The sequence below is a fragment of the Tamandua tetradactyla genome, chromosome 10 (assembly GCF_023851605.1).
Source record: "Tamandua tetradactyla isolate mTamTet1 chromosome 10, mTamTet1.pri, whole genome shotgun sequence".
Taxonomy (NCBI): Eukaryota; Metazoa; Chordata; class Mammalia; order Pilosa; family Myrmecophagidae; genus Tamandua; species Tamandua tetradactyla.
The window spans coordinates 69,585,661-69,593,233 of NC_135336.1; the positions used below are offsets into that span (position 1 = coordinate 69,585,661).

Here is a 7,573-nt window from a genome sequence, read left to right on the forward strand (position 1 = left end):
AATCCTTCCTCATAACCTACATAAGGAATGAATCCTACCATTTGATGTGCCATTATAGTGATTTATACACACATTCAGGCCCTGTAATGATTATTAATTATAATTTTGCATATAACCTGCACACCCCCATTCAGTCATCACAGCGGTTATATTAGCATTGATAACCATTTTGTTGCCTCAGTTTCCTCCACATCCATAAAGGCAGATCCCAAGCCTCCCTGTAAAGTAATCAATCCACCTCTTAAATATCATCTGCATCACATGTGTACAAGGATGAAACCTTGCCCCAGAGCACTGATGTTCCAGTCCCAGGCTTTGCTGCTTGTTGGGCACTTGTTGGATCTAATGAACATCTTGGAAGTCTGCTCTGCCTGCCACAATGGCCCCCTCCCCCTGGAAGAATAATTTCCTGCTCTGGATAAGAAAAACTGGGGCAACCCGAAGCTGCAAAACCACCAAAATGACAAAATTGCATTATGATCCCAAGCGAATGCAGCTTCAACCTCTTTAGTTGCTCGTGCTTCAGGTTGCAGCTCAAATCCCATCCTTGAGGTCAGCTAGGAGACTGGACACCCATACAATCTAGCTTCTCCATGTCCCTCCCTCTTCTTGCTTTCCCCTGGCTTGGGCACAAATCTCTTTTTTTTTTTCACTGAAGAAATACCCACATGTTTTGTCCACCTGGTGTAGGGATCACTGTCTCTTACTCTTCACTTATAGACAGACTGAAATTTCCAGGTTGCTGTCGTCTGGGACACCCTGGCACACTTGGTTTTCCATCTGCTCCTTTCACAAGTATCTAAGTTTCTCTGGAATAGGGACATTTTAATTTATTTAGCTTTGTTGGTATTATTTTTTTTCTATTTGCCTGCTACAGCATGTACCATGTAGTGCGTCTCTCTCAAATATTTATTTAACAAAATGTATCAATGAAATCAGGAGAGGTAGGTGATAATGCCCAAAGCTGTCCATCTAATTAGTGGCAGAGACAGAACTAAAAACAGTTTCTTTGATCTCCAAGCCCAGGCTTACTCCTCTAGATGACATTATTGAGCGCTTGGAGCACATCTAAAGCACAAACAGTAACACAATAACAGGGGACAGGGGGGTTTTCTTCAGGAGAGAAAGTTTATTTCTAATTTGTAGGATTTGTGGTTTGAGAAACAGGCAGGAGCTTATCATTTCTTTTAGATGACTTGTGCTCTGCCACACGGTCCCAGAGTATCCTATGCCTTGAAAGCCATGGATAATCCTAGAAAGCATGGTGGAGGCCAGCTCCACTCCTGTAAAAGAATTTACAAGTTTCCAATATTGTTACCAGTCTATTTGTTGCACTGGGGAAAAACTAAACAAACAAAGATGAGTAAGATTAGTTCATGCAAAAAAGTTATCTAACTCCCTTATACACACATGCACACACCCACACATACATATCACCTTCCTGTAAATTGATGTCAACAATAGAAGAGAAGATAGAAGCAATAGGGCAGTAATCAATACTCAGGTTGCCTTGGAAACTGGTAGAGGGGAAGGAAGTCACTGCCAAATGATTCATATGTTGACAACAGTTGTCCCTGAGAATACTCAGTAGCACCATTAGCGGTTGGCTTAAAACAAAACTAAACAGAAAAAGCCGGAGAGAGAAAGCATGCCAGTACACTGCATTATTCTATTCATATTTCACCTTTTCTCTCTTACCCCCAAATCCAGTCTACTTACTGTTAACAGATTCATTTTTTAAATGAAAAGTTACATATGATATATTAGGTAGGGGACATTGGAATTATTTTCCTTTTCCTACTATCTAAAATTTTAAAATAGACTGTATGAACCAAGAACATTGTTCTAAAACACAAACTTGATGTAAAGCAAATCACTATTTCTGAGACTTAGTAAATGGACATGAATGAGCATGAACATGAAGAGTATGATTTCTTGTTATCTTAAATTATTCCAGGTAATAACCACTTATTCCAGCTAATCGTAGTATTCTAATCATGTGCCATTATTAGCTGTGATGAGGTACGAATGGATGGTTCAGCATGTAGTTAAGATCGTTATTTTACTACCAATAAAAGAAACGAGGTATGAATTTCTTTATAGGACTGAAAAAATATAAACTGGGGTCTTGGATAATGCAATTGAGAGTTAACCTGAAATTACTGGTAATTACCAAGAGTTTAGTAATAACTAAAACCTAAAGCCATGTGCTCTCTGGCTTCCAGGATTATCCTTGTCGACTACTTCACACTTTAGTTCTTTTATAGACAAAGCAACCAAGCAGGTTAGGTTATTTTTCTCACCTATATGTACTGTGACTAATCTCTAAATAGTAATGATAAGAATTTTACGGTTAAATTGTAGAATCCAAGGATTAGCATATTCACAAGAATAGAGTCTACATTATATTTTTGCTCTACTTAATATGTAATGGTAGATTTCTTCTAGCAAGTACATCTCTGTTTATATCATGTCTCTAGACCCCTCTTCTTAGTTTCTGTGCCCTGTCATTCTCTCTATTGCCATTTTGATCTTTCCTGCCCAGAAATCTTCCTTAGCTGGAATAGAGTATCTGCTATGTCTAGGAAACTCTGTCAGGCCCTTGAATCAAGAACCATTATAAGACCTAGTTATGAGGGTATTTATACTCAAGCTAAGTTGCTCATATTAAATTTAAACTCATTTTCCTCTTCCTTTCTTGTTTCATTCCAATTTCTACTTCTTTTCTAGGAAGAGCAGCCCCCTTTTCTTTTCTCACTGCCTTTGAGAATTACCTCACCTGCTCATTGTAAAACTGCAAATCTTTTCTTCAATCCGTTTTTTATATATATATATTTTGCCTCATCAAAGCTCCCACACCCAAAGCTTACAATATCTATCCAGACCTAAGGATTTCCTTCTGACTTAACCCAGATGCTTCCCAATACAACTTTTCTGGCAGTGTTTTCACAGATTTTTGTAGCCAAAAGCCTGAATGACCTCTGCCTTCACTGGGGGGATGTTTACTTGGCATGTATTTAAGAGGGTTATTTTCTTTCTTTACATCTCTTTTAAGGAAAAGCTCTGATTATTCATATAAAGACAATAAAGGGTCTTGGGGTTAATATTAAAGGGAAAAGAGACTGTTTAAAGCATGTGGCTCTCCCATGAAAAAATAAAGTCTCTTTAAGTACATCTCTTGGCTTCAATTATAACCTATATACATGGTACTCACAATCTGCATCATTCCTTTATTTTTCAAAACAGAAAATCTCCTGTCTCACTATTACTTTATCTTTAAGGCACTCACATATGAATATATAGAATGGAACTCACCACCTCCTCCTCCTACCCCCTCCTACCTCTTCATTCTTACCATCTACCAAATACTGATGTGTTACCCAAATTCATCGAGATCTCTTCTAGTCTTCCACCTCAAAATGAATGGTACCAGCGTCCATCCTGTAGAGCTAGATGGAAACTCAGGCGTTATCCTTCACAATTTCTTCTTTTCATTTCAAATACTAATAATTTAGTCCAAGTCACCATTATCTCATTTCTGAACTCTTGCCATATCCTCCCAACGAATATCCTTAACTTTTCTGCTAATTTACATCTATTCTTCCACACTGCAACAAGAGTTGTTTGTGAAACACTAATCTGATTATGTGAACGTTCTTCTTCATGTATTTCCATGGCTTCTCTTAGGAAAGGATAGGCAAAACTACCTAAGGGGGCCATGAGGCCCTGGGTTGTTTTAACCCCTAATGTGCTTTCTTATCATGTCTTAAAGCACACTCACTCTTGGACTCTATTATCAGTCTGGATATAAATGGAAACTATATGTCAACTTTTAAAACCAGTTAATTCAATGAGGATCCAATAAAAGAACTGTTTACAAAGATACGAGTAAGGTAGAAAGAAACCACCCAGCGGGAAAAGTGGGTGGGGGTGGTTATAGAACCTGGGAAGAAAGATCTCTTTAGAAAAAGCTACATTGAAAGAAGCAGTGACTGTCACTGGAATGTTGCACCCAGTCGGAGGAAACTTCACGGGGAGGGAGCTAGAAAAGTGAACCTTCTGACTTTTTCATACTCCCTCCAGTTTTTTTGCTAGGGTTCCCAAAAGCCAACTTTAACTGCAAGTTAAGAGAGTCCATGTAACACCTATAAACGTCAGCTACTTGGGTTGAGAGCTGGAGTATTTTTGGAGCAGCAAACAGGAATATCCAGCAAAGCATTGAGTCCCTATATTGCTTTCAGTGATCTCTCCTGATAAAGGGACATCACAGGTATCTGCATCCTCTACTCACTGAGAAACTCAGGATGATGAAACTTCTAGAAGTGTTTAGTGGCACCCTCGGGAATCCATGGTTCCTCCATGACTTTGGCAGAAGAATCCTTCTGGGGACAGGCATATCTGCTTTTCTATACTTAAGCTTGAAAGTGACAAACATCATTTCCTAATGCTGGAATTTGTCACATGGCTCAGCTTAACCAAAAGGCAGCTAGGAAATTAGAGAAGCAGATGGAACATTTAAGGAGCACCAGTGTCTCTGCCACAACCCCCTGATTATCTCCCAGTTAGAAAGTTCCCTAACTCCACAAGCTTTTATAAACATAAGGTCCCAGACTAAAGGCTCTACAATCATTATCAGAGATCAAGGCAGCTGGATTACAGTTCAGAGATTTCAGGTATTTCCCTGCTTACTCTAACATACCAAAAAGTAATAAGGAGTATCTATATAATGATTCCGTAATCATAATCACCATTTAAATCCTAATAAATGGTTAAAAAAAATAAATAAATGGAGGAGAATAGAGAAAGCTCCCTTATGGAAGAACTCCAAATAATTTGTGTAGTTTGTCTGCTCTCAAGGTGGAGGAGCATAAGTCTCCATTCCTTACAGTGGTCTGCACTTGGTGACTTTCTTGCAAACAGTACAATGTAGAAGAAGGAAGGGTTATTTTTGGGGGAAAAAAAACAATTCCTGGTTTGGAACTGTTATGTATCCCAGAAAAAACACATTGTTCGAATCCATTCTTGTGCATTTAGACCTATAGCGTATGGGACCTCTTAATTAGGTTGTTTCTATGGAGATGTGATCCATCATTTCAAGATGGGTCTTACTCCTTTTACTGGAGCCCTCTATGAAGGGAATAAGAGGCAGAAAACATAGAGTTCAACTGATACAGAGAGTAGAGTGATGAAATCAAGTGAAAGACACAGACGGAGAGAAATGTCCTGGAGACACTGAAAGGACCTTCAGGGCACAGAGAGTTGAAAGAGGTGTCCCCGGAGAAGTAAGCAAGCATCATAGATGCTCAGAGAGAAAGCACTGGAAACAGAAGTTGAAAGCAACAGACCTCAGAAGCAAGGGACCCACAGATGTCACATGTGCCTTCCCATGTAACAGGGACCCCGGATGCCAGTAGCCTTTCTTCAGAGTCAGAGTATCTTTCTCTTGATGCCTTAATTTAGACACTTTCAAGGCCTAAGAACTATAAATTATAGCTTAATAAATCCCCATTGTTCAAAGCCAATCCATTTCTGGGTATATTGCATATTGGCAGCTTTAGCAAACCAGAACACATGACAAACATGATTTCAGTCAGGTGATCAAGGTTCACCCAAACTGATAGTGATAAATCATGTTGAAAGTTTGTAGCCATGATACAGAATGTGTAAATGAGACTTACTTCTGTGGTCTTCCTCTCCCAACACTCATAATCCCAATCTACTCATGAGGAAAACATCAGACAAACTTCAATTTAGGGACATTTTACAAAATAATCTGACCAGTACTCCTTAAAACTGTCAAGGTTATCAAATAAGGGAAGTTTGAAAAACCATCAGAGCCAAGAGGAACCTAAGAAGACGTGATTAGTAAATGTAATGTGGTGTCCTGGATGGGCTCCTGGGACAGAAACAGACATTAAGTAACAACAAAGGAAATCTGAATAATATATGGCATTTGGTTAATCATAATATTATCAAGGTTGGTTCATTAATAGTGCAAAATGGACCATACTAAAGTAGGATGTTAATAATATGGAAAATGGAGTGTGGGCATGTGGGAACTCTGTATTATTTCTATAATTTTTCTGTAACTCATAATTATTCAACAATAAAAATTTATTTTAAAAATGCAGCCAATAGATTAAAAAAAAGGCAAGATGCATCTTGTTATTAATGTTTCCTCTGTGCCTGTGCCCAAACACTAAGGTTAAACTGAGAGTAGAAAAGGATGGTCTCAAAACAAAGGAATTTTATTCTTGAATTGTGCTAAGCAGGGTGTGGTGGACACTGATGGTTGCCCATCTTCTTCCTTGGAAGTAGGGAATTTTCTTTTTTTTTTCAGATGGCCACATGTTTAGTTCTAGAAGATGAACTAAGATCCTTAGAGACAATTCTATTCCTGTGATTGTCTTATGGGTTTGATATGTTTTCCAGTTCTTGCCAATGAGACACAAGGGGAAATCTCCCAGAGAGAATGCTATAACTTTTAGCAAAGTATTGATTTTTATTTTGATCCTTGCCTTCCCTTTTCCTACTCTTAAGTTGTTAGAATGAATCTATTGTGCTTGGAGCTGCTGATGTCACCTTTTCCCATGAGGAAAAAAAAATTAATGACATGCTGAGTGTAGCAGAGAAGCAAGGTGAGAAATTTGTCTCCTTTTTGACATCTTTCATTCATTACAACTACTCTGAAATGATTTACCTGCTGACAGCTTGTTAAATTATATTAATTCTGTATTTTTAAGTCACTGCTTTTGGGGTATAGTCTGTTACTTGCATCCTAAAGGCATTAATTGTTATGCAGGAATATTCTAACAACATTTTCTTATGAAAATTATTCTTTGAATTTCCTCCCACCTTTTTAATATAAACTTTAATAATGCAGATCAATAATTAGGAAAAAAAATGCATTATCTTCTATCGTAGTGTTTTGGTTTGCAAAAGCTGCTGGAATGTGGTATACCAGTAGAGGACTGGCATTATTATTAGGTTACAAATTTACAGTTCTAAGGCCATGAAAATCCCCAAATTAAGGCATCAACAAGAGGATACCTTCACTCAAGAGAGGCTGATCGTTTCCAGGACTTCTCTTCAGAGGAGAGCAACATCGCTCTCTCCTGGCTTCTGGTTTCAAAAGACTGTCTCAGTTTCTGGGGTCTCCCAGGGCACCTTCCTTCTGCATCTCCACACATCTGTGTCTCTTGGTTTTATCTCTCTGCCTCCGTGTCAGCTCTCTTATAAGGAATCCAGTAAGTGGATTAAGAACCACCTTGAATGGACAGGATCATATCTCCACGGAAACAACCTAATCAAAACGTTCCACCCAACAGTAGGTCCGCCCCCACAAGATCGGATTAGAAGAGCATGGCTTTTCTGGGGTACATAACAGTTTCAAGCCAGCACTTGTAGTAAACAAGAAAACAAGATAACTGAGATAATAACAATGACATCTGTTAATAAGACTGTAACTGTGACTGAGAAGCTGTTGTATTAAGCAAAACTGGAGTGCGTGTTGTTGACATAAAACTCATCACAGCACGTGCAATTCATCAAGATTTAAATGGAGAATCTTATA

General features: G+C 38.5%; 1 long non-coding RNA gene across 2 annotated transcripts; it reads right to left on the reverse strand.

Annotated features, from left to right (window-relative positions):
• Nucleotides 1–1,123: 1,123 nt before the first annotated feature.
• On the reverse strand, nt 1,124–7,282 carry LOC143647974 (uncharacterized). Of its 2 annotated transcripts, none has more exons than XR_013158294.1 (3): nt 7,051–7,282; nt 3,356–3,441; nt 1,124–1,283 (listed from the first exon to the last, which is right to left on the reverse strand). It is a non-coding gene; the product is annotated as an uncharacterized LOC143647974 (long non-coding RNA). The 2 variants fall into 2 exon arrangements; XR_013158295.1 differs by having other exon boundaries at nt 3,342–3,441.
• Nucleotides 7,283–7,573: the final 291 nt, after the last annotated feature.